The following is a 27,378-nucleotide window of genomic DNA, read 5'->3' as shown; positions in this document are numbered from 1 at the left end:
AATTAGCGACAGATGTGCTTTATAGTAACAAACTTGCCAGGCAGAGGTGGCTCACACCTTTAATCCCAGTACTTTCAAAGTGATGATCTCTGTGAGTTTGAGGCCAGTCTGGTCTACAGAGCCAATTCCAGGACAGCAAAGGCTACACAGAAAAAAAACAAGCAAACAAACTAAACAGGAATCATGGGCTACGGCTCAGCTGGTACAGTACTTGCTTAATTCACAAGGTCCTGGTTCAATGTCCAGGACTGCATAAACCCAGCACAGTAGTGCACGCCTGTAAATCCAGCAATAGGAAGAAACAGGAGGCTGCCTAGATGGGGATAGAGTTGCCAAGCAACCAGAGGCACAATCTTGTCCCTAAAGCATAAATAAACAAACCACACAGCCTGAAATGATGGTTCACTTAGGACAATGTGGCAAGAAAAATGTCACCATGAGTAGGAGGCCAGGACCCAGAATGGGTAAATTATTGAGATGGTCCCAAGTGGGGACAGAGGAGTTCAATAAACAACCCTGCTCAGTGATACAACAGGCAAAAGAATAAATAGACGAACAAAATCAAGAGAAAGTTGTCTTTGGCAGACACTTCAGTGACACACTTAGCACCCACTCAATTTATCTATCATGATAGCTCAATCTTATTTTGGCATTAAACTAAAACTGGCATAGGGATGACGAACGGAAGATGGCAATAAATGAACTGAGAGAACAGTACCAATAGGAGATTTCAGATCAGCTCTCAGCACAGAATACTCCCACACATCGAGCAAACTTCCCAGTTTGGAATGTTTAACTTACATTCTTCCAGATTCTGTGATCTTCACAAATGTAGGCAGAAATATAGACTGGAGCAAAAGGGCACAGCTACAGCTTGCAGATGTCAGGCTGTTAAGTAAGCTCCATGCTCAGCAACCATGATACCTGCCTTGCCAGGCGCTTGGGTAAGGCTGCCTCAGGTAGCATTCAGGGATATACAAAATACCTGAAGGAGGTTCTTCCTATTGGAGAACACTCCTCGAATGCAGTCAAGCTATGGGAAACGACCTTATCTAAGAGCTGAAGTGATCCGATAATGGTGTCCCAGTTTTCTCTTCGATAAAAATATGACACCTGGTTTATACTTCCTGCCCCGAGGGGCCTTTATGAGGATTAAAAAGCCTTTCAAGATTAAAAGCACAATGTAAATGTGAGGCTATAATATAGCAGGGACTGAATCCAAACAACATAAATGGAAGGTAGATGGGCACTCTGGCAGAACAGACAGCCACCTATGCCATCAGAGTAAGCGTGTAAGCATCAATACCTGCTATTATACTAAAAGGATCTCTGGGAGCTTAGGAGATGGTTCACTAATTAAGAATACTCTTAATCTCTGCTCTTGCAGAGAATCCAAGTTTTGTTCCCAGTACCACATGGTGACTCAAGTATCTGCAACTTCAATTCTAGAGGATTCAACAACCCTCTTCTGACCTCTGTGGGCACCAGGCACACACACACACTGTACAGACATAAGAAGTAGGCAAAATACCCATACACATAAAATCTAAAAAAGAAAAAAATTATTACAAAACAAACCTTTGTTATATAAAAGTTGTGCTCCCTGTGCCTTGCCTTCCTTGTCTTGGAATCTCTTTCATGCTCCAGATGCACCTTGAGTTAAGTCTATCCACACCTACATTCTCCAGCACATCTTACGAACCACTGAAATGCCTCAAGTGGAATTTTCCCACAAGTGACTTCTTGCTCTGCCTGGTTCTCTGAATTGTTTGAGATTTCTATTTTACTAAGTACAGTTCCTAGTGGGGTATCTAGTATTAGTACACAGTATTAATCCTAAAAGGCTAAGTACAATGTAGAAGTTTCTGTACTGTTTCTACTGAGGCAGAACTCTGCAAGCAGATGACAGTCACAATGGGAAATATTCTAATGGTTGAATTTACTCAGCTGTTACTTAATCATACTGAGACAGTAAACACGACCTTACTTCTTTCTGGTATCTGCTATGAGGATGATGTAAAGAAACAGTACTTAGTGAGAAATTTCCATGTCTTTTTCTGCGTGGTATGTGTACACACACACACACACACACACACACACACACACACACACACACACACACGATCTTTTAGGTGTCTATACTGATGTGAGTAAGTGTGTGGAGAAAAGACAGACTGATGACATCCAATATCATCCTTATCTGCTCTCTATCTTATTTTTTGAAATTGGGTCTCTTCCTGAGCCTGCAGCTCATCGATCTAGCTAGGATGACTGGCTGAGCTCCAGGGATGCACCTATTCTCCCCAGAATACCCCAACGGCAGGAGTTACAGCTGTGTGCCACCACACCAATTCTGACATTGGTGCTGAGGATGTGAACTTCTTCCTTTTACTGACTCACCTGTCACCTCATGTCTCCTCAATCCTGAAATGCTTCTTTAAATACTATACACACGAATGATGTCCTACACTGTAATCCAGCACTCCGAGAAGTTTAGGTAGCTGAGCAGTAATGCACACCTTTAATCCCAACACTCAGGAGGAAGAGGCATGTGGATCTCTGTAAGTTCAAGGCCAGCCTGGTCTACAGAGAGAGTTCCAGGACAGCCAAGGCTATACAAGAGAAACCCTGTCTCAAAAAAAACAAAAAAAAAAAAAAAAAAAAAACAAAAAAAAAACAAAAACAAAAACACAAAACAAAACAAAACAACAACAACAACAAAACCCAAAACCCAAAAACAAAGCAGCAGCTTAAGAAGTATGGCTGCCTCAAATCTGGTCCCTTGGGAATAAAGATCTCATCTTGAGGAAGGTGAATCTCTTGAGTTCAAGGCCAGTACACATATAATGAGGTTCAAGTCATCCAGGAACACACAGTGAGACTGTCTCAAAAACAATAAGAGCTTTGGTAGTGGCTTATCTGGTAGAGTGCTAGCCCTAAAATGCATGAAGCCTTGGATTAGACCCTTAGTAACTCATACAATTACATATGATGGTACTTAACCATAATCCCAGTGCTCAAAAGGTTCGAAGAGAAAGACCAGAAGTTCAAGGTTGCCCTAAGTTTGAGAAAGTTTTAGACTAGCCTAAAATATATATGACACCCTAAGGAGGTGTGGGGGGAGCAAAGAAAAAATAGAATGATTAGAATAATTGCTGCACATACTGATGACTAGAAAATAAATGTTTCAGAACACTGGCATCAGGTAAAGCATTTTATCCTGAAAGAAAAATAACATAGCTTCCTCACATAAGGAGTCTGTGCAAACACCATATGGTCTGCTAGGGAGAAAAAGGTTTACTTTTTTGTCCTACAGATAAAAATGAAAATGAGGTTGCCAGAAATATTTCTTTCTGCCATCCCAATTGTCTAATAAAGTATGTACAGCATCCAAGTTTATTTATCTAACTTCATTATGAAAGCTCAAAATGATTTACCCACCACACTTTAAATCATAAGCAAGGGGTGGTTGTGGTGGTGGCTTTAACCCCAGATCTCAGGAAGCTGTGAATTGCATGCCAGCCAAGACTCACACTCACATACACACTCTCTCTATATATATCTCTATATCTATATCTATAGATAGATATAGATATAGATATTGAGACCATGAAAAAAGTGAAGTAAAACAAAAGTTAAAAAATTGATCAGGGAGCTGGAGAGATGGCTCAGTGATTAAGGGCACTGGCTTCCAGAGGTTTTCTGAGTTCAATTCTCCACAACCTCATGGTGCCTCACGACTCTCTCCAAATGTAGTCCCATGGAATCTTATGCCCTTTTCTGTTGTGCATACATAAAATATAGAAATAAATTAACCTTTAAAAATTATAAAGGGCTGGAGAGATGAATCGGCAATTCAGAGTACTGGCTGCTCTTCCAGAAGATCCAAGTTCAATTCCCAACACCCATAAGGCAGCACACACCTGTGTATAACACCAGTCCTAGGGGCTCTGACACTCTCACACAGTCACATTCGGGCAAAACACCAAAATGAACAGAAAATAAAAATAAATTATATATTTAAAACAATTGATTAAAAAAAAAAGAAGGGGGTGGGGACAATAAAAAATAAAAAACAACAACAACAACAAAAAAAAACAAAAACAAAAACAAAAACAAAAACAAAAACAAAAACAAAAAAAAACAATTGACCAGAACTGGAGAGGCTGGGGGTTAAGGTTCTTGCCACAACACCTGACAACTTGGGTTCAACCTCCAGAAGCTACCTGGTGGAAGAAAACTCCTGAAAGCTATTCTCTGACCTCCACATGTGAATCAAACACTAGTGTCCCTTCGCCCAAATTATATATTTATATGTAATTGTAAACAATTTTAGATGCTGGGTGGTAGCAGCAGGGACAATCTCATGTCTTCACTACATTTTAATTATACTGGGCTTTTTTCTTTTCTTTGAGCATACCAAACTTATTCCCATTGTTTAAACTCTGCCCTGGGGGTTGGGGATTTAGCTCAGTGGTAGAGTGCTTGCCTAGCAAGCGCAAGGCCCGTTCGGTCCCCAGCTAAAAAAAAAAAAAAAAAAAAAAAAAAAAAAACTCTGCCCTGAAATAGTCTTCCTTCTGATATCTATGAGATTTCTATAATGTGATTTAGAACAGTCTATTTCTTCAGGTAACTGTAAACTCATCACTTAGTATCTCTCAAAGCCTGGTTTTGCTACTGTTGTTGACAGCCATCTACTCATCTTCACTTTTGTTTTAAAGGCTGAGCACTTTGTATTTCAGGCAGGTTTCCAACTCACTATTCAGCTAGCCAAGGAGAATCTTGAATTGATCCTCCTCCTACCTTCACTTCCCAAGTGCTAAATTTACAGACATGCTCCTATAATAAGCTGACAGGAAACTGAACCTTGGGCTTTGTGCATACTATCACCTGTACTACACCCCTAGTCCTGTATTTATTTCTTGCATGCTTGCTTATATATTTATTTACTTGTTTGTTTATTGGGGGTAGGAGGGTGGGGCACAGGTCTCTGTCCATAACCCTGACTATCCTAGAACTCATTATGCTGGCCTCAAACTCAGATCTGCCTACCACTGCCTCCCCCGTGCTTCTGGGATTACAGGTGTGTGCCACTGTATCTGTCATGCATGGAAGCCGGAGAAGAATATCAGATCTTCTGGAACTGGAATTACAAAAAGTTGTGAGCCACCATGTGGGTGCTGGGACTTGAACCCAGTTCCTCTGCAAGAGCACCATAATACATTTGTGACTGACAGGTATGTTACTCATCAGTAAGTGGCCCCTCCTAGCCCCTCTTCTCTGGAGATAGGATCTCAACCATCTAGCTCCCGACAACCTTAAAACTCATCATAAAGCAGACCTACCTTTGTTTCCCAGGTACTAGAGCTACAGGTGCCACTCTTTCATGTTCTCTGTCTGCCTATCTCTTATCAAATGTAGCATAGCATTCTTAGTAGGGTGACCAGCCACACAAAACAGAATTGTTTTGTCCCAATCCTAGAAGAATCCCCAGCTTGGTTTCTCTGTGTAAAAATGAGAATAAGATCTTTAGTTTAGTGGTGCAGTCAACCCTTTTGATAACTGTGGTTATATAAGCAAAGTCTGTAGTTCTTAACAACTACATGCTGAAATATTTACAGACATGATTACATTTAGTTGCTTTAGACAGAAAAGTTGAAAAAAGAAAATCTAGGGGCTGGAGAGATGGCTCAGGACTAAAAGCACTAGCTGACATCCCAGAGGGCCTGCGTTTCAGTCCCAGCATATACATGACAGCTAACAATCATTTGTAACTAAATTTCTAGGGAAACTAACACCCTCTTCTGGCCTCCGAGGACACCAGGCATACAAAACATTTATACGCAATTTTAAAAACAAAACCTCTTACCTATTTTTTTTTCAGTTTTCCTTTCATTATTAAAATATACACACAAACCTGAAAGCAGTAATGGCTACACCAGTACTGTACTTACACCGGTTCCAACTTGTTCTAGTTCCAAACTGCAAATGAATGGACCCCAACTCTATGAGCAGAAGACCCCATTCCAAATGCCACTTTCTTTCCACTGATGCAGTGGTTTGAGTAAGAATGGCCTCCATGGGCTCATATATTTGAATGATTAGCCACCAGGGAATGGCACTACTTAAGAAAGATTAGAAGATGTGGCCTTGTTAAAGGAACTGTGCCACTGGGGGTGGGTTTTGAGGTTACAAAAATCCACCTCAGACCCAGCATATCTCTGCCTTTGGATCATATAGTTCTGGCACCATGCTGCCAAACATGGTGACAATGGAATAATCCTATGAAACTGTAAGCAAGATCCAATTAAATGTTTTCTTTTATAACAATTGTCTTGGTCAGGCTGGAGAGATGGCTAGGCGGTTAAGAGCACTGACTGCTCTTTTGAAGGTCCTGAGTTCAAATCCCAGCAACCACATGGTGGCTCACAACCATCTGTAGTGGGATCCGATGCCCTCTTTTGGTGTGTCTGAAGACAGCCACAGTATGCGCAAATACATAAAATAAATAAAATAAATCTTAAAAAAAAAATTGCCTTGGTCATTGTCTTTTCACAGCGACAAACACTAATCAAACACCTTATCTCTTCCCATCTTCCCATCGTTCTGCTTACAGTAATGAGGCTGCATGTGCATGGTGGTGTGTGCCTGTAACACCACCCCATTCCAGGAAGAAGCAGGACAATCTGTGAGTTAAAGGCAAGCCTGGTCCAGAGTGAGTTCTAGGACAGCTAGAGTTACACAATAAGACCCCCCTCTCAAAAACAAACAAACCCTAAAAAACGATGAAGCAAATTTCAAAGCTCTCTGAACACTCTAACTCAAACACTAACCTATTCTAAACGCAGTCACGACACTTTCCCTGGAGGCCTGCCTTCAGAGAAGTTGCCAGATAGCTCTGGTCATCAAGAGTTTTTCAAATCCTGAACTTCTTTAAACCCAGAAATAGAACAGAAAGGTAAAAAGATAGATCCTCAACAGAAATGGCCCTATATTCCTTATCTCCATATACTAACTTTGAAGCAGTAATAAAACCGTCACTTTAAATGTTAGACATATTAGATAATCTGATTTATGACATTATAAACTAAAGATTTTATGATAAAGCCTGAGCCACAAAATCAAACACTCACTAGTCAAGCCGGCAAACTGGCTGCTCCCAGGGGTGTGACACGATACAGTCTATTAGGACACTCTCCGTTGGTTTTAACTTTGACAAAGTCAATGTTTGCTTTTGGACTCTGGGACAAGGGACTGAGGTACATATTTTACACACCAAAGCAACCTGGCCTCCAGGTTCTCCCAGCATCCATCAGTCCCTACCTATCATACTCTGCCCCAACCTTGACCTTTTCAGCCCAGAGGCTCCTCCCTATATAATTCAGGCATTCTGGTCTCCTCTCTCTGAACAAGCACCCTTTCTCTTTTTCTCTCCCTTCCCTATCCCCCATTCCCAATGTCCAGTTTCCCGGTCTCAGTCCTTGGGGCCAGCAAACTGGCCTGCCTGAGACCAGTTTCCCAATAAACCTGCCTTTAATATGATCTAATCTGGCTTGAATTGGCTCATTTCACCAGAAGCAAAGAAATGATGTATCAGTCAACATAATCATTGGAAACAAAAGCAACTTCAAACTGTCCTTAAAATTGGATTTGGGATTTTAAATCCAATTCACCTTTTAATGTTTTGAGATAAGGCTTTGACAGGTAGGCTAGCCTTGAGCCTACTGTAAAGGTGTCCTAAAAGTTGAGATCTCCCTACTTTCTAAAAACAGGGACCTCAGGCATGTGTCACCCACCACACCACTAAATCAATTCATAACAAGACCCAAAATGAAACACACACATTTAACAATAAAGAAGTCTAAGCCATAAACCATCTTACATGACGTTTGAGGCAAACTACAACCAGAGTGCATGCACTAACACTGACTGCATATAGTTTTCCCAATCAACTTTTTAAACTAGGCATTTTCAACATACTGAACACTTCAAATAATTTACTAAAGCAGGTAATAAAAATTTGTGTCCCTTAACACCTCTATCCTAAGAACTATTAGGAAATGGGTTTGCTTGAACACTATGGGTGTGGTATGAAATATTTAAAATAGTGACTAAAATTTTCCAGACAAGTCCATCCAAACTCTTAAAGTTGCACTACTCAGAAGTATCTAGCTCCAGACATTCAAATTACTACCCCGCTTTGATAACTCAGGTCTTTCTCCATCTGATATTTAGGAAAGAAGCTAAAAAGGAAGAAAAAGGACAATTATTTTTGCTTGTAAACTGTTAGTCACAGTGTAGTGCCAATTGAGCTACAGCCTATGGGAGGCCTAATAGATTTCAGGTTATCATGTTAGAGGTGGGGGCTTGTGGTGGAAATCAATAAATGACTACTGCTTCTTTCACAGCCCCATATGGAAGTAATCAAGCGCAAGGGTGGCAGCTGGGGCCAGTAACAGTCACCTGCAGTTGAGGGACATGGAGGTTTCAGATGGATTTAATGCTAATTTCCTACAGAGACAATGGGCTACAAAGCACAGAGTAACAGACAGGAGGGATGAAGAGAGCAGCCAGAACAATGGCTGCACCTGGTGCTGGGAGCAGAGGACACATCTGTCACCCTCAAAGTGGCCCATCCCCCAGCTCTTCCAGCAAAGTAAGGCAGGTCCCTAAACAGCCTGCCATTCAGCAACAGGTCTGAGGTTTTCAGGCTAATACATTCTCTACTTGAAAGCGTCTCCCCCTCTCTCTTGTGACTAAGAATTAGTTAAGGAGGCAGAGCTGTTTCCATCAGCCTAGAGAGACATATTAAAAACATGCCTATCACATTAGCTTCTTCATTACTGTCACATCAATGTTGGGACAGCAAAAGAAAAATTACATAGGAAGATAAAGTTTATTAAGCATTCATGTAACAAGTATTAATGCTTAAAACTCATTTCACTACAATTTTACAGTTAAAAAAGGCTCAGATGATAAATCAATGCTCATGGCTATACAACCTAATCTAATGTTAAAGCCTACACAGTATTTCCATTCTTCCTTCCATCTTTCTTAACAGTCAGATTAAAATACATGTTCTAAGTCTGTGCTACATGCCTGCAAGCCCAGCAGTTGGGAGGTAAAAGCATGAGGCTCAGAAGATCAAAGTTATCCTTAGCCACACAGAGTTTGAGGCCAACCTGGGCTACATGAAAACCTGTTTCCAATGACCTAAGAAAAGAACAAAAGCAAAACAAAACATATATTCCACTTAAGTTTTAGTTGCACCTATGAGATGATACAGCAGGTAGCATAAATCCATTTTCTACACAGAACTGTACCCCTCTCTGCTGGGTATCTCTAACAAGCTGCTCAAGATGGAAAGATAACAGGATTTCTACCAGCGGTTGCTTAGAAAAGTAAACCCATATGCATTTTCAGTCTCCTAGCATAAATCTGTCAATACATAACTTGAGGGTGTGTGCTTTATGGTTGCTGGGTACTGAATACACAGTTGTTTTCTTGGTGGTGCTATGGCTTGAAACTGGAACCTAATGCAATCATTTTCACTATAAGGTGTCCACAGACTTTTTTTTTTTTTAACTTATTTGAAGAAGAGGAGGAGGAGGAAGAGAAGGAAGAAGAGGAGAGAAAGAAGAAGAGAAAGAGAAGGAGGAGGAGGAAGAGGAAGAAGAAATCATCTCACAAAATTGGCTAGAAGTATTATAGGCCTATTTTAGGTACTAGCTAGCCACATAGTTCTTAAAAGTTAACCATCTGGGAAGTCCATCACAGCCAGTCAGACTCTATCTAACAAGCCATTTAGAGGGTTGGTTTTTTGGCTTGCTTGCTTTTCCTGTAAGCCACTCCTGATCCTTTCTTTACTGATCTGAACTTGGAGGGAATCAATGCACATACTCTCCACGTATCAGGACGACCTTCTAAACTGGAACTTGCATGTTCAAGGGGAGAAATTGTGTAAGTAAATGCCTCATAAGCAAACAACTGTGCTCAGATCCAAGCAGCTGCAGGGCTCCAAAGCCTCCAGCATCCTTGGGCACCTGCACTTATACTCTCACACAAATACGCACACGTTAATTTCAAAAACAAAATTCCACAGTACACTAGTCAGCATAGGGTACATGCTAGTAATCCCAGCACCTGGAAGTAGAGGCAGGAAGATCTTGAGTTCAAGGCCAGTCTAGGTCATATGAGACCTTCATCTCCAGCAAAACTATGGCAGAACGTATAACTCAGTATAAGGACACACTTGGCAAAATTTAACTGAAGGAACTTTGGTCTGTGCTAGGGAGGACCAGTCCAAGCACCTGGATGGGAATTGGAACTAGTGTGTTTCTATCTGCCCTCCCCAACAAAATCCAAGGCTTCCTAATCAAATGTGTTACCTTCTCTCCGAAAGATCTGGTTCCCTGTTAGAAATAACTTCCAGAACTTATCTTCTCTAAATTCCACCCTTAAAAAAGTCTGGGCTGGAGAGATGGTACAACTGGTTAAAACTTGGCTTATAATCGTATGCATGTATGTACGTATGCATGTATTATAAAAAGTATATACAATATTATAAAATCTAAGCTGAGCATGATGGTTCATACCTATAATCAAAGCTATCAGCAACTACCTGAGAAGGAAATCAAATATTGGCAGGGATTTCCTGTCTCAACATCTTCCTCTGTACCTCCCAAATCTCAAAACTAGGTGTGGCACACATCTGAAATCCCAGTACCTGTGAGATCACAGCCAGCTTGGACACCTCCATTAAGTCCTATCACAAAATATTAAGGAAAAACAAAAAACAAAAAAAAAAAAAAGAAACAAAACAACCTCAAGATATTACCATAAACACATAAAATCAGAATAATTTATTAAAAATCTAGGTGTTGGGTAGCAGACTCAAGGCTACATAGCAAGACCCTGTCAGAAAATTTACTTACATACATACTTACATACATACATACATACATACATACATACATACATGCATGCATGCATGCTAAGGTGAATATTCTGGAAATTTAGAATACCATTCCAAGTTTAGCCACTGGATACTAAAACTCTGTGCTAGAGGACCCTTCCCACACAAGCACCTTGCTAGGGACTGAAACTAGCAAATGATTGGGCAGTGCTCCACTGCTGACCCATTCCCTCAGCTTATGATGCAATAATGCAATTAATTAAATTAGATAAAGAACATTCCCTGGGCCCAATAGCATGACTCAGCTGGTAAAGAGCCTAGCAATCTGAGCTCCCGTGGTAGGAGAAATTAACATCTGTAAGGCTAGTTCCAACTTCCCAAAGTGGCTTCCTCGGCCCTCAGAAAGTACTGTGACTTTCTCAGTAACTTTTTAAGATTTATTTATGTATTCATATGAGTACACTGTAGTTGTCTTCAGATACACCAGAAGAGGGCACTGGATTCCAATACAGATGATTGTGAGCCACCATGTGGTTGCTGGGAATTGAACTCAGGACCTCTGGCACAGCAGCCAGTGCTCTTAACCCATGTCTCCAGCCTTCAGTATTATTTAACTGGATTTTTTTGGTTTGGGGTTGAAGTGATAGCTTATAGTTAAGAGTGCTTACTGGTCTATCAAAGAACTCTGTATCCTATTAGACAGCTCACAAACACTTCTAACTCCTGTTCTAAGGGACATACCCCCATACCTCCACGGGTCCTGTTCAAGCGCACTTGACACACACCCACCCATACCCATACATAACATAAACTGTAACACATCTTTAAAAATAAAATCTCTTGGCAATAAAATTTTTCATTGGTTTTTTGTTGTTGTTTATTTATTTTGAATAAGGGCCTCTTTTTGTAGTCCTTAAGTGTCTTGAAACTAATATGTAGACCAAGCTGGGCTTGAACTTAGATAGAGTTAACTCCTTTCTCTGCTTTCTGGAATGTTGGGAAGTGTTCCTGGATTACTAGCAAGTGCATCCCCACCCCTGATTTTGTCTTTTAACTGCAAGGCCCTAGCTGGGTCCCCCACCCACAACTGAAAGCTGACCTCAGGGCCTCACCTCACCTCACCTCACCTCACCAAGACTGCTAAATACTTTTATTATAGTCAATGAACTATCACATAAGCCAAGTGTAGCAACATATACCTGTTATCCTAGCATTTGGGAGGCTAAGACTGGACAATTACTGTTAATTCAAGACCAGCCTGGGCTATAAATAGAGTTCACTCTATACCAAATCTGGGCCATAGTATTTCTGAAGGCTAGGAACTTAGCCACTGATAGAACACATGCTTTTTTAGCATCCACAAGGTCTTGGATGCAATCCCAAGTCCCAGAATATAAAACAGTGTTGCTAGAATAGACATATAGCAATATAAAAACTCCTTTTAAGCTCTCTCACAGAGTATATAGCCTACACTACACGTTCAGCATTACATTCTTTTCTCGCCACTCATTCCCAGGAACATAGTTCCTAAGAGTGCAATATTGCTGACTGAATGACAACCATGTAAGTTCAACATAACTACAGCCTCTCAGATATTCAGAAAGTGCTGCCCACCGCACCTATCAAAACTCCCCAACTTTGTTCTACAACATTCAGTCAATCTAACATAAAAGAAACTTCTAAAAAGATCCGTTTTGAATAAAAGTTCCCATTACCTCATGGAAAGGGAGATAAACTGAAAGACCTGAGCAGGGTACTGCACTGCAGCCAGGTACATGCCTGTTCTCCCAGGACCCAGAAGGCAAGACAGGAGTGCTGCAAGTTTGAGGCCAGGACAGGTCTACACAGCAAATTCTAGCCAGCTGAGGATACTGAGTAAGATCCAGTCTTTAATAACCAAACAAACAGGCTTTCATGGAGTGCACATGCATGCAGCTGAAACCTACATCTAGAATAGTAAAAGTTATTTTTAAAGATATCATTTTTTGAAGTCCCCATTTGCCATTTCATAGAATCTTTGGGGAGTCAGGTATAATTTAAATATTGCTGACCAGTGAAGGCTCAGTAAAGGCACTTGCAGCCAAGCCTAATATGACTTGAATTTGAATCCCAGAACCCACACAGTAGGAAAAAATAAAAAACAAAAAAAAAAAACCAACCAAACAAAAAAAACACACACACAGAAACAGACAAATATTAAAATATTTTTAAGTAATTGGTGCACTCAAAAGTAATAGAATCAATACTTCCCTAATGTAATCCGACTTTTCTTTTTTAAAAATATATATTTATTATTTTATTTATATGAGTACACCATTACTGTCTTAAGACACACCAGAAGAGGGCATCAGATTACAGATGGTTGTGAGCTACCATGTGCTTTTTGGGAATTGAACTGAGGACCTCTGAAAGAGTAGTCAGTGCTCTTAACCACTGAGCCATCTCTCCAGGCCATAAATTGCCTTTTCAAAGCTCTGTTCTGGTACAGTCAAAGGGAATACATTTTCATTTTATATTCAGAATGCTCTCCAAACCATAGTCATGAAGAGGTTTAGCAAAGATTGGACATACAACACAATAGATACAAAGGATCAGGGGTCTGGAGAATAGGCCCAGCAGTTATGAATGAACACTGGCTATTCTTCCAGAGGGCCTGGGTTCAATTCCCAACACTCACATTACAGCTACCATCTGTAATTCCAATTCCAAGGGATCTTTTCTAGCCTCTGTAGGCATCAGGCAGTCCTGTGGTACAAACATCCAAATAGGCAAAACACACATACATGAAACAAAAATTTAAAGTGTAAATATAAAGTAGGAGCAGCAAGAATAATACTGCCCTGAAAATGTGAGTTAGACCAGATAATTTGTGGCTCAAGGTAAAAGGGAAGTTGAAAGGGTTTAGACACAACAGAAAAATATCTAAAAACTTCTGAAATTGATCAGTATGCCTTCGATGTGCTGGAAAGTGCTGGACAAATTTTCCCAATACCAACACAAATCAGGAGTCAGCTGGCTAGGGTGGCACATGCCTTTAGGGAAGAGACAGAGGAGGGTGGATCTCTGTGAGTTGGAGGCCAGCCTGGTGTACATAAATACGTAGTAAGATCCAGTAGAGAAAGAGAAACAGAAGTGGGGGTAGGCAAAAAAAAAAAAAAAAAAAAAAAAAAAAAAAAAAGATTCAGAACAGCAGAAATTGCCCAAGATGAGAGAACTAGGAAATAATTTCTATACATTATGTACTAAACTCAGGGTCTAGAGATAGGTGGGCTAATTTGGAAGCCTTTCAAAAATAATAAACACTATGGAAATAGCCAATAGGCACCACAAACTGATAAAAACTCCAGGTAGGGATAGAGGTTATCTGTCCAACTCACAATTCAAGTCTGAGTTGATGCTGTTTCAAACATAGAAAACAGCATAGAGCAAAACATAACAAGATATAAAACGCTGAGATGACACTAGCTTTGCTACAATCTTTTAGTTGTAACTGATTACTTTGAAGTAAAATCTAACAATGAAAATGAGCACTGCAGCGGTCATCTCTTTAACACTGGTATTCTACATACTTAAGGAAAATTCCCTCAGAATAGCCAAGAAGTATTTAATATGGAATAGTTTAAAGAAAGAAGTATTTGTGGGACTACTTTTCTAACTATAGAATTTATGAACTACATCTGATTTTAACTAAGCTTTCCATTAAAAATACAAAGGTGGCAAGTGAAAAATTAAATAGAAACAGAAAATCACATGAAGCACCAAAATGAAACCAAGACTAAACCCTGATAAAATATCAATAAACATAATTTGAGATAAGCAAAAAGCTTTGGAAAGACAGAGAATTGTGCACTTTATTATCCCCCAAACTATTATTAAAATGTACACTTACCCTGAATGTCCAAATTATAAAATCCAGACTCGTAATATACCAAATCTACTTGAAATAGGTATTAAAAGGCTCTGTTTTCTCCCCCTAATCTTCAAAGCCCAATCGGAGCCCAGCCTTCCTCCTCCTTTCATTAGCTGGACATGTGTCAGCTCTCTCACATCTGCCATTTCTCACTGACTAGAGCTGCCTGTCCCATTCCAGGGAAACACAGATGGATCCCAGATGGGAAGGTCCTGCCAAACAGACCAGCTCTTCACCTTGCCAGAATCCCCAGATACAGTCAGTCTCTCCCTCCCTCCCTCCCTCCCTCCCTCCTGCTTCCTCTCTCCCCCACCCTTCCACCTCCCTGTTACCAGGGCACTTTGCCAGCTGATGTCACTAAGAGCACACCTCCTAGTGGCTCCTGGCCAATCTGACATTAACTTGTTAAATGCATGTAATTTGTTTATGGCTGACAATAACAGCAAGAATATCTGTAAAACCTGTCTATTTGAGTCACTAGTGGACTAAATGTACACACAGACTCACATTGTGAGGGACATTCAAATGTTTAACAATCACCATTTAAACCCCTACCACTGTGTAGTTTCTGCCTATTGTTTAATAACTTCTGCCTCTGTTGGCTAGTTTTAAACCCTGTATGAGACAAAAGCCTTCATAAAATAAATTGTAAACATATTTTGAATGTATAATTGGATTAAAAATAAAAAGCTGCAAATTAGTTTTGGGAACATAAGCAGAAATATATGTAAATGATTCACACAAGCTGCCTTCCAGATCCAGACTTGGTACTCTACTAAACTGGCACGTGATTAAATTAAGACAATGCAAGCAACAATGGTTCTGGTGCTATAAAGACTGTAAATCAAAGATGAGAACACACTGTAAAAATTGCTTTAAAATCAAGCAAATGTAAATGTACAGTTCCCATAATTAAATTTAGAACCATTAGTCTAGGTTTCAACACTGAATACAGTAAAACTTTAGATAATTATGTTGAAAATCCAGAGAAATGATAGAAATACACAATGTCAGACTTTAATCCTTGACACCTCCCAATAGTTTATACAAGATATTTAATCAATTTCTGGGGCATAAAAACAGTTATCTGAAAGCCGAAACTATACCAGTTACTATAAAGATCTTATTACGGGGTAAACTGAGTGAAGGGTCTTGAGCTTCTCTATATACTCTTTGAATTTCCTGTGAATATTTTAGAATAAAAATACAAAATGGGGCTCAGCGGTTAAGAGCACTGACTGCTCTTCCAGAGGTCCTGAGTTCAAATCCCAGCAACCACATGGTGGCTCACAACCATCTGTAATGGGATCCGATGCCCTCTTCTGGTGTGTCTGAAGACAGCTACAGTGTACTTATATATAATAAATAAACCTTTAAAATACATACATATATATTATATATATATATATAAAATGAAGGAGATGCTTGCCTTCTTCCCAGTTCATACTACACGAACACATATCCTATATTAACATTTACATGAACAAACATTAAGAATGAAGACCTCTGGGCTGGAGAGATGACTCAGCAGTTAAGAGCACTGACTGCTCTTCCAGAGGTCCTGAGTTCAAATCCCAGCAACCACGTGGTGGCTCACAACCATCTGTAATGGGATCTGGTGTGTCTGAAGACAGCCACAGTGTACTTATATACATGAAATAAATAAATCTTTAAAATAGAGAATGAAGATCTCCACATACATAATCAAGCATATATGCCTTCCTTAAGCCTCTACCACACTTTGGAGAGATAAAACTTAAGGAAGATTCACACCCTGGAGGCAGCTAGCAGCAACATTAATTGATGAGGTAGTGATTTGTATTGTTCAGTACTGAGTATCAAGAACCAACTTTATTTCCTTGTTTGTCACAAACAGTCTACACGACAGCCTATTGGTAGACATCATTATCTCATTGTTGCAACTAAGGAAAGAAACCAAAATATAACATCATGTGACCTAGTGTCAGCACTGTGGTGCCTACACAGTACTATACAGTAAGAAAGTAATCAAGAGCTTTCCAGCCTCCGCCTCGGACCCTGCAGCTGCCGCGATGTTGATGCCCAAGAAGAACCGGATTGCCATCTATGAACTCCTTTTTAAGGAAGGGATGATGGTTGCCAAAAAAGACGTCCACATGCCCAAACACCCCGAGCTGGCAGACAAGAACGTGCCCAACCTTCACGTCATGAAGGCCGTGCCGTCTCTCAAGTCTCGAGGCTACGTGAAGGAGCAGTTTGCTTGGAGACATTTCTACTGGTACCTCACGAATGAGGGCATCCAGTACCTCCGAGATTACCTGCACCTACCTCCGGAGATCGTGCCCGCCACCCTGCGCCGCAGCCGTCCCGAGACTGGCAGGCCTCGGCCCAAAGGTCCAGAGGGTGAGCGGCCTGCAAGATTCACAAGAGGGGAGGCAGACAGAGACACCTACAGAAGGAGTGAGTGCTGTGCCCCCTGGAGCTGACAAGAAAGCTGAGGCTGGGGCTGGCTCGGCAACGGAGTTCCAGTTTAGAGGGGGTTTCGGTCGTGGACGTGGTCAGCCGCCTCAGTGAAGTTGGAGATTATGTTGTGTTGAATAAACTTTAAAGAAAAACGTGAAAAAAAAAAAAAAGAAAGTAATCAAGATACTACTGAAGTGAGACCCAGGGGCACACACCTGTAGTCCCAGCTACTTGGGAGACTGAAGCAGGACCACTGTGTAAACCTAGGAGTTCAAACTCAGACTGGGCAACATGGTGATGCCCACAAATATTGACTGATCCTAGCAAAGCAATACAGGAGGGAAAGAAGGAATAAAGGAGGGAAGAAGAAAGCAAGGAGTAATCCCAAATTACTCACTTTGGCGGATGTTAGCTACCAAGTCATAGAAACATTCAAGTACCTCTGATGGGAGGACCACCTGACAAGGAATCAAGATTTCTTGACAACAGGCAGTATCAACTTGTTCACTGTTTAAGTAAGCAATCATCTTCTTAATGTTTATAAGTGCTTTGCCTGCATGAAAGTGTGAACCACATTCATACCTGGTACCTGTAGAGATCAGAAGAGGGTCGTGTTTTGTAAAATGGAGTTTACAAATAGTTTTGAGCCACCACATGGAGGCTGGGAATTGAACCTGGGTCCTCTGACAGAGCAACAGGTAATCTTAACCATTGAGCTATCTCTCCAGTCCAGCCCCCAGTAAACAATCTTGTTAGCAGGCACCAAGCTACTCTCACCAGCAAAGAAAGACAATTTGGAATTGCGACCCATACAAAGTACATAAGAGGGACTGGAGAGATGAGTCAGTGGTTAAGAGCACTGACTGTTCTTCCAGAGGTCCTGAGTTCAAATCCCACAACCGCATGGTGGCTCACAACCATCTGTAATGAGATTAGATGTCCTCTTCTGGTGTGTCTGAAGACAGCTACAGTGTACTCATATAAATAAATAAAATAAATAAATAAAAAGTACATAATATGTTTATTTTTACAAAGGAAAAATATGATTTTCTCAAACCATGCCTGTAATCGCAGCCACAGCCAAGAGACTGAAGCAGAAAGGCCATTGTAAGTTTAGGGCCAGACTGGTCTACATAGTTCGTTCTATTACAAAGATTATAAAGGCACTGACTGCTCTTCCAAAAACCCAATTTCAATCCCCAGCACCCATATGGTGGCTAACAACTCCAGTCTCAAGGGATTTAACACCCTCTCCTGGCTTCCTTAGACACCAGACACACATAGAGTACACAGACATACATTCAGGCAAAATAACCATACACACGAAACAGTAAAATTATTTATTTGGTTATTTTTGAGACATACGTAGCCCTGGCTGCCCTGGAACTCACTATGTAGACCAAGCTAGCCTCAAACTCACAAAGTTCCTCCTGGCTCTGCCTCCCAAGTACTAGGATTAAATGGATCCATCACAACAACTGGCCTAAATAAGTTTTCAATATTAAAACAAACAAATATAAATTTAAAACAGGCATGGTAATGCACTTTATTATTTATAAAAATAATGCCTTTAATTATAGCACTTGGGAGGCAGAGGCATGGAGATCTGTGTGTGAATTTGATGCCAGTTTGATCTACTTATTAAGTTCCAGTCCAGCCACAGTTACATGGGTAAGACTTGCCTCAAAATACAAGCACCCTGTTTATTCTCTTTTCTTCCTTTGTCTCCATCATCCCCTTTTGTCCCCTTCCCCCACAATAAACCTCTCTCATGTAGAAAAAAAAAAATACAAGCATCCCTAAAACAATGTAAAAATATAGGCCAGGTGTGGTCCCTTTAATCCCAGCACTTGGGAAGGCATAGGCAGTCAGATCTCCATGAGTTCACGGCTAGCCTGATCTACAGAGTTTCAGGACGCCAGAACACAGAGAAATCTTGTCTCAAAAAACAAATAAAAAATAAAAACCAAAACACAAAACAAGGCAGGAGGGGGCTAGGTGAGGTAACGTGGTAGTGTCTGTGACTGAGAGCACTGGCTCCTCTTCCCAAAGATCTGGGTTCAAGTCCCATTACCCACATGGAAGATTATAGCTATCTGCAACACTGTCTTCTGGCTTCCAAGGATACTGCATGAAAGTGGTACACAGACGGACACACATACAGGCAAGATACATAAAACAATACAAATAATGGTGTGTGTGTGTGTGTGTGTGCAATTTGAGCAACAGAACTAACTCCAAGCCAGCTACAGATAACACACACAGTGAGACTTTTAGCCTCTGAGGCACCTCTCCAGATCTACTTTAAATATATTATTTATTATATTATTAAATATATTATTTATTCTAAGTTGATTACAAGTTTTTTTGAGACATGCCTCTAGGGTGTCCTCAGAATGCAATTGCAGGCACTCGGTATCTCACTCAGTTTAGCTGGTGTTGGAGCTTTGTGCCTGGTGAGCAGACATTCTACCAACCTACCTACATTCCTGGCTGTACTATACATCGAGTGTTTTCCTTTAAGACAAAAAATATACACAAGTGTGTGTGCAAAGGAAAAAAGGCTTCAGAAGATAACACCAATAAGAAGCTCTGCTTGCTCAGAAAAGTGTCCATCCCTGAGGATTCCATGTAATTTGAAACAGCTGGATCTGAAAAGACAGGGCATCAAGCCAAATGGACATCATCTGTGGGCAGTGAAAACAGTGAGTGAGTCTGAAAACCGAAAGGAACCACTCCTTGAACAAGAGACAGCACAAGCCAGAGGGCCGTAGCAGTTAGCTCAGTCACTATCTCATTAACCTGTACAACACAACCCACAGTACCCACCCACCCTCTCCACCTCCTGCCAGCTTTTATAAACCTAACAAGGTGAAGGCTGTTCTCCTGCACCATTTCACTGAAAAACATATGATGCAGACACCGCCTCATAAGGCCTCTTGCCGACAATCAAACTTGGTTCAAACATGCTCTGAAATGGTGATTTTTATTAGGTTTTGTTTTTTGTTTTTTGGTAGCCAAGGCTACACAGAGATACCCTCTCTCAGAGCCACTTCCCACCCCTGGCCAAAGAAAAGTCTAAGTAACATATCCCTCATTACAAAGCCCAAGCATGGTGCTCTGCTGTAGGGTGTCTGATGACAAATGTAACAAGACCTGATATGGAGACCAAATCCAAGGCTCAGAGTTCTGGTTTCTCTTCATTAACCGCCACTCACTGCAGCTAGAGGATAGGGTCATGGGCACTCAGTACACTGTTCTATTTTTTGTGTTCAAAATTTTCCAAAGCATCATGCCCATAGATTTGATTCACAGCCCTCCCCACCCCACCACCCACAAAAAAAAAAAAAAAAAAAAAAAAATATTGTTTTTGAGAAAGGGTCTCTGTATACAGCTCTAGCAGTTCTGGAACTCACTATAGACCAAAACAGAGATCTACCTGCCTCTGCCTCCCAAGAACTGGGATTAAAGAGTGCACCACCAAACCCAGCTTTCAGGAATGAAATCTCTGTATAACAAATTACTAAAATTAAATAAGTAAATAAAAAAGAGGGAAGGGGAAAAACATGGAGTGGTAACTCACACTGTTGATCCCAGGGAGGCAGAAGCAAGCTGGACATCTTAGAGTTCCAGGCCAGCCTGGTCTATAATAGCCAGTCAGGGCTACAGCTACATATCGAGATCCCGTCTGTCTGTCTGTCTGTCTGTCTGTGTCCGGGGGTGGGAGTGGGGGTGGGGGATGAAGACATAACTAAACCCTTCTCTTATTTTCCTACCTTTGAACTTTTTTTCCCTTTTAACTTGATCTTTGCCAGTCTCCCCCCTCTTGTCAACAGGTCCACTGCCATTTAACAAATGGTGGTTTGGAGGATAAAAGACAGACCCTTAGCACAGGCAGTGGAATTCCAAATGCTAGACTCTTGGCTCCACAATGTCTGATTCAGAACTGCTGGGAGCGATTAGTGTAGCTCGCCCACCCAGACATGTGAGGTTGGGAGAGCTCCTTTCACACCACCCGCACAAGCCTCTCACTTATGCCACAGGCTTCGGTGACCCACAGGAACACATGAAGTCCAATGTAACTCCAGACATTATTTAGGAAGGCCCAAAAGGAATATTGAAGCAGTTTCAAATGTAGATCTGCAACAGAATCTTTTTATAACAGGGCACTCGTCCAAAAAAAAAAAAAAAAAAAAAAAAAAACAACTTTCAAAATCCTCAAATACAAAGTGAAACAAAGTGAAAGGATCTGCTGTTAGTAGTCTCAAACACATTCTGATTCAAAATGACAACACTTGCCATTGTTAAAACCCACTTACCTATGACCTGCAACTGTGGTCCCAATCAGCCCGCACACATTTTTCATCACCCCTCATCTTTGACTGCTAACTCATACCCTTCCTTCCAAACAAGTGTTTATAAAACACTGCACCCGGGGTTGGGGATTTAGCTCAGTGGTAGGGTTCGGTCCCCAGCTCCGGAAAAAAACAAAAACAAAAACAAAAACAAAAAACTACACCCTATCAGTCCCTAAACCTCTGTTCTTGATTCAACTTTTTTGAAGCAGTTCTAAGAACTGAACCAAAGGTGTCAGCACCCATGATAGTCAAGTGCTCTATGACTGAGCTATACCCCAAACTTTTTGTCCTTTCTACATGTTAAAAACCAAAACCAACCAACCACACAACAAAACAGCAACAGCTTTCAAACAGGCATGGTGCCTCATGCCTTTAGTCCTAGTACTCTGGAGAGGCAGGCAGATCTCTGAATTCTAGGACTATAATAGACAAACCCTGTCAAAAAAAAAACAAAACAAAACAAAAATCTTTACTTTCCTGGAATGCCCATAGCAATTTTTATGATGTGCGTAACAACTGGATCAAGCAGAGACATGATAGAGTGCGAATTGGTGGGGCATGACTCTAATCCCAGAGCTAGGGAGGCAAAGGCAGGTGGATCTCTGAGAGTTCAAACCCAGCCTGGTCTACAGAATGAGTTCCAAGGCAGGCAGGCAGGGCTACACAGAGAAACCCTACCTTGAAAGACCAATAAACAAGCAAGCAAGTGGCATGATAAGCCAAGTAATTCTGTTTGCCCTTTACCTTGTCCTCGACTATTCATTTTCTACAATTATGTAAGCAGCCCATTTCCAATGGTGAAAACCAGATATTAAGTCAGGTATCGATTACAACTCTGTAATCCCAGTACTTGGAAACTGAGACAGAAAGACTGCCATAACTTTTAGGCAAGAAGGAAGGGTATTGACAAAGAGGAAGAAAAATATAATGAATAATAAAGCCAGATATCCTATTGCACACCTGTCACCTCAGAACTTGCAAAGAGGACATCCGGGAATTCAAGATCCTCCCAAAACAAACAAAAGAGATTACAGAAGCTGGACAGCATTTCAGCAGTTAAGAACGCCTCCTAGGGGGCTGGAGAGATGGCTCAGCGGTTAAGAGCACTGACTGTTCTTCCAGAGGTTCTGAGTTCAAATCCCAGCAACCACATGGTGGCTCACAACCATCTGTAATGAGATCTGATGCCCTCTTCTGGTGTGTCTGAAGACAGCTACAGTGTACTTATATATAATAAATAAACAAATCTTTAAAAAAAAAAAAAAAAAAGAACGCCTCCTAGGGCACACACCTGCTTGCATCTCCAGTCCCAAAGGACCCAATGCCCTCTTCTGTCCCCTATGGGCATTACACTCAAGTGGTGCACAGACACACACATGCAAGCAAAACACCCACACATAATAAATAAATAGATAGATAGATATAGACAGATAAAATGCTTTTTAAAAGGCCAAAGACATGGTGGCTCAGATCTAAGAACATGAGACAGGAAAGACTGCTTAGTCCCAGCAGCTCCAGGCCTGCCTGGGCAACAAAATGAAACACTATCTAAAAAAGTTAAGAAAATATAGGGGTTGGGGATTTAGCTCAGTGGTAGAGCGCTTGCCTAGCAAACGCAAGGCCCTGGATTCGGTCCCCAGCTCCAAAAAAAAAAAAAAAAGAAAAAAAAAAGAAAAGAAAAGAAAAGAAAAATAAAGGGCGGGGGAAGGGGGCTGGAGAACCATCTCAGCAGTTAAAGCATAGAAGACCCAGGTTCCCTTCCTAGCGCCCACATACTGGCTCACAACTAACTATCTGTAACCCCAGTTCAAGGGATCTGACACCCTTTTTTGAACTCCAAGGACATCAGGCAGGCACATGATGACATACAAACAAAACATCTATGCACATAAAATATGTAAATCTTAAGGAGAAGAAAAAGCCAGCCTAAGCGACATAGCGACATAATATCTGAGGCTAGCTAGAGCTAACAGTGAGACCAGATCCGCTCAACAAACCGAGGTAGAATAAACACAGACAAAGCCCTAAATTTGATCTCCAGAACTGAAAAGAAGAAATATCCCCAAATTTTACTCAGCTGTTACTTTACGTATCACACTACACTGTGACCAAGTTAATGATACAACCAAGACTATTTTAAGCTCCTATGAGATATTCGCTTGGTTACTGTGGAGAATACAAAAACCTAAAAGCTGTAGTCCCCTGGTGTACTCCCCATGGTGATGTACGCCTATGGTTGGTTCGGGAGCATAAAAATGAGAAATAAAGTAGGACATGATGGCACGTGTCTTTCCTCCTAGAGTTGTCGGGTTGGTTGATTGGTTTGGTTTTTGAGATAGGGTTTCTGTCTGTAGTCCGGGAACACCCCCGTAGAACACGCTGACCTGACTGCTGGGATTAAAGGCACGTGCCAACAACACCCTTTCCCCCCCTTTAATCCTAGCTCTTATGAGGCAGAAGCAGGTGGATCTCTGGAAGTTGGAGGCCAGCCTGGTCTGCATATCAAATTCTAGGATTGTCAGGACTATACAGTGAGACCCTGACTCAAAACAGACAAAACAAAGGAGCTTGTGGCTTTGCTGTTGAGGGCAAAGACAAGAGGACCACTGGGGCCTGCCAGTCATCAGCCACCAGTCACCAGCCTAGCTCTATTCAGTGGGAGACCATGGCTCACGGGACTAAGACAAAGTATATAATACAGAAAAGATACCTGATATTCTCCAACCTCTGAACCTCTAAACACAGAGGCACACCTCCATCCCACCCCTCTTTTTAAAAAATAAGGTTCTAAAAAGATAGCTTAGTTGGTAAAGCATTTGCAACATAAAAATAAGAACTAGTTTGACCTTTAACACCTGCATAAAAGGCTAGTGTGCATTCAGAAGAGCGGCACATTCGACCCATGGGATGTGATGACCAGCCAGCCTAGTCTATCACATTCTCAAAAATCAAAGTGAACGGGTCTACCTCTGCTCTCCAAAGACATAAGCACATACATTAAACATACACATCCGAAGTCAGACACAAATCAATGAACCCTGAGCTTATTTTCCGCAGTATCAATCTAAAAATACTAAGCAGGGCGTGGTAACATACCCCTGCAACCCAAGCTTTTGAGAGAATGAGACAGGACAGTACCAATTCCAAGCCAGCAGACGTATCAAGCAATGTCTCAACACAAAATACTCATACCTTCTTATTTTTGTTCCTTTTTGCTGTTAATGTCCTAACCAGATCCTAATCAGTACATTTGTGGCCGTAAAACTGCATTCAGGTAGAAAGAGCTGGGAAAGCAACCAATTAGTTCTAAGTCTCACCAGCTGTGTTTCTCTGATGACAGAGACCTGCCCACCTGCTCCCACAGATGGTACAGCTGAAGCAAAACACCTGGTTCAGTACACCCATTCCACAGTCAGAACAAAGCTAGCTGTAAAGACACCAAGTCCAAATCAGTATTTTAGTGTCTACACAAAGGCCAAAGTCATCACTAAATAAAGCTTTGTACCTCTCAAATACAAATACTATAGTCTCAAAGAATAATAATAATAATATGGGGGGAGGGAATGCTAGGAACACAGATCACAGAGTTTTATTTATTTATCTATATTAACTTTGGGTGGCCAACCTGGTCTACGTAGCAGGCATCAGAGCTAGTTAGGCAATACAGACAGACCTTGCTGTTTTAAATAAATAAACAAACAAACAAACAAACAAACAAACAAATAAATAAATAAGTAAGTAAGTAAGTAAGTAAGTAAAGGGGTTGGGGATTTAGCTCAGTGGTAGAGCGCTTGCCTAGCAAACGCAAGGCCCTGGGTTCGGTCCTCAGCTCCAAAAAAAAAAAAAAAAAAAAGTAAAGCAAGTCAATGATAGTGGCCAGACCTTGTTGTTTAAAAATAAATTTAAAAAAACCAAACAAACAAAACAAAAGCATAAAACCAAAACCAGACATTGATGGTGCACATGTTTAGTCCTAGCACTCTTGGGAGGCAGAAACAAGATCTCTGACTTCAAGGCTAGCCTGGTCTACAAAGCAAGTTCCAGGACAGCCAGGACTAAATAGAGAAATCCTGCCTTGGAAAAAAACCAAATAAATAAAATAAATAAGTAAATAAATAATCTTAAAAAGTGATGCATAGGCTGGGTAGAGGTGGTGAATACCTTTAATCCCAGTTCTCAGGAAGCAGATGAGTTCAAGGCCACCCTGGTCTAAAAAGTGAGTTTCAGGACAGCCATGGCTCCACAGAGAAACCCTGTCTCAAAAGCACAAAACAGGGGCTGGATGGAGAGATGGCTCAGCGGTTAAGAGCACTCAACTACTCTTCCAGAGGTCCTGAGTTCAATTCCCAGCAACCACATGGTGGCTCACAACCATCTGTAAAGAGATCTGATGCCCTCTTCTGGTGTATCTGAAGACAGCTACAGTATACTTATATATAATAAATGAATAAATCCTTATTTAAAAAAAAAAAAATGGGGCTGGGGATTTAGCTCAGTGGTAGAGCGCTTGCCTAGGAAGCGCAAGGCCCTGGGTTCGGTCCCCAGCTCCGAAAAAAAGAACCAAAAAAAAAAAGCACAAAACAAAGGACAAGCATAAAACCAGAAGATGATTCAGCAAGTAAGTGTACTTGTCATCAAGCCTGACAACCTAAATTCAATCCCCTGGTCTCACACGGTAGGAGAGAACTCACAAGAGCTGTTCTCTAACCTCCAACATGTGGCATTTACACCCACTTAAAAGATTCATCAATATTGACAAATTTAGGGCCTGGAGAGATGACTCAATCACTACTGCTCTTCCAGAGGACAAGTTCAGTTCCCAGCACCCATGTGGGGGCAGCTCACTCACATGCACACACCAACATACTCACACACATAATTAAAAAGAAAACAAATCTTTTTTTAAAATATGTACATTACCATTAAAATTAAATCAGTGGTTTTTATTTATTTTTGAGACAGAGTCTCACCATGTAGCCTTTGCTCCCTGTGATTTCATTATGTGGACTGGGCTGCCCTTAAATTCAAAGAAACCCACCTGCCTCTGCCTCCCAAGTGCTGCAATTATGGGCTTAGAGTTCTGAGATTAAATCTATGCACTACCATAACCAGTCAGTGACATTTCTTGTGCAAATTAAAAACTCATGAAATGACTGATGGTTTTATGCCCCAATCACCAGTGTATTAAACTGTCACAAACCCATATAAAGTCACAAAACTGAATGTAAGGTGGCAACATCCAAAAGTTCAAACTCAAGTTGGGAACACAGGTCCTAAAAGGAAAACTCACCAGTTTACTGTGGGGTGCTGGTACCTGTGGAGAAGGTAGCCATGGGGAGCCTCTGAGGCCTGCATCTGGTGGCAGGAAATTGTTTTAGGTTATAAAGAAATGCTTTTTTGTCTCTTAAGGCTTACTAGAAACACTGATTTGAAGAAGATCAAGCCACAGAAAGTCTCAAAGTTCCGGTCCATATTTAATAAACACAGAGTGCCATTACACAGATTCAAAGACATGGAGAGGACACTGATATTGTCAGAGAGCTTCAAAAGGGAAGAAGAAGAAATCCTGGAGATATTTAGTTTGAGGTACTTGATGCTGCAAAGAACAAGAACTATTTAATGATCGCCTGACAGTGGCAGGATGCATCTATATGGTTATTGAGGGCAAGAAGGCTGTGGAAAGACATGTCTTTTACAAGATTGAACCTAGAAAGGAAAGCCTGTCAGAGAGGAAAGCAGCTATGAAAACTCGG

At 41.1% G+C, this 27,378-nt stretch overlaps 1 protein-coding gene and 2 pseudogenes across 14 annotated transcripts in view; 2 read left to right on the top strand and 1 right to left on the bottom strand.

Annotated features, from left to right (window-relative positions):
* The window catches only part of Cbfa2t2 (CBFA2/RUNX1 partner transcriptional co-repressor 2), a 105,724-nt gene that overhangs the window by 63,362 nt on the left and 14,984 nt on the right, over positions 1-27,378 (bottom strand).
* Rps10-ps7 (ribosomal protein S10, pseudogene 7) lies at positions 16,839-17,417 on the top strand (annotated as a pseudogene).
* On the top strand, positions 26,957-27,370 carry LOC147995765 (protein FAM162A pseudogene; annotated as a pseudogene).

The sequence above is a fragment of the Rattus norvegicus genome, chromosome 3 (genome assembly GCF_021556685.1).
Source record: "Rattus norvegicus strain SHRSP/BbbUtx chromosome 3, alternate assembly SHRSP_T2T, whole genome shotgun sequence".
Classification (NCBI taxonomy): Eukaryota; Metazoa; Chordata; class Mammalia; order Rodentia; family Muridae; genus Rattus; species Rattus norvegicus.
The sequence above is the reverse complement of the archived record's forward strand: the minus strand, read 5'-3'. Positions and strand labels throughout refer to the sequence as shown.